The sequence below is a fragment of the Penaeus monodon genome, chromosome 28 (genome assembly GCF_015228065.2).
Source record: "Penaeus monodon isolate SGIC_2016 chromosome 28, NSTDA_Pmon_1, whole genome shotgun sequence".
Taxonomy (NCBI): domain Eukaryota; kingdom Metazoa; phylum Arthropoda; class Malacostraca; order Decapoda; family Penaeidae; genus Penaeus; species Penaeus monodon.
In genome coordinates, this window is record NC_051413.1 from 23,674,312 (window position 1) to 23,674,685 (window position 374).

The 374-nt window shown below is 34.2% G+C and overlaps 1 protein-coding gene across 2 annotated transcripts in view; it reads left to right on the forward strand.

Moving 5' to 3' along the window:
- Nucleotides 1–374, forward strand: part of LOC119591424 (dipeptidase 1-like) — a 285,765-nt gene that overhangs the window by 65,894 nt on the left and 219,497 nt on the right. The gene's annotated exons all lie outside the window — the stretch shown is intronic.

The following is a 374-nucleotide window of genomic DNA, read 5'->3' on the forward strand; positions in this document are numbered from 1 at the left end:
TCCAGAAATAATATACATAGAATGAATGAATGTTGATGACCATGACAAAATAAATGGTTTCTGATTATAATTTTTATGATGAAAAAGAATGAGAGAAAAACAAAATTAACTCATATTGCTATGAAGCCTCTTTGTTGACGGCCATTGCATTTCATGACATGCAACAGTCTCAACAGTGATAACTATTTCGTTTTAATTATCACACTATCTCGGCTCAACTGTGCATTATACAATTGCTTTGAAGATTATGAAGTTCTATGCATTGTCCGGAAGTCGGTGCATGGATTTCAGTGGCGATGTATTAATGAGAGTGATAGGGAACAATTATGTAACATGTAATGCTTGGAGTCGGTGTGGTTCATTCTCACTGTTTA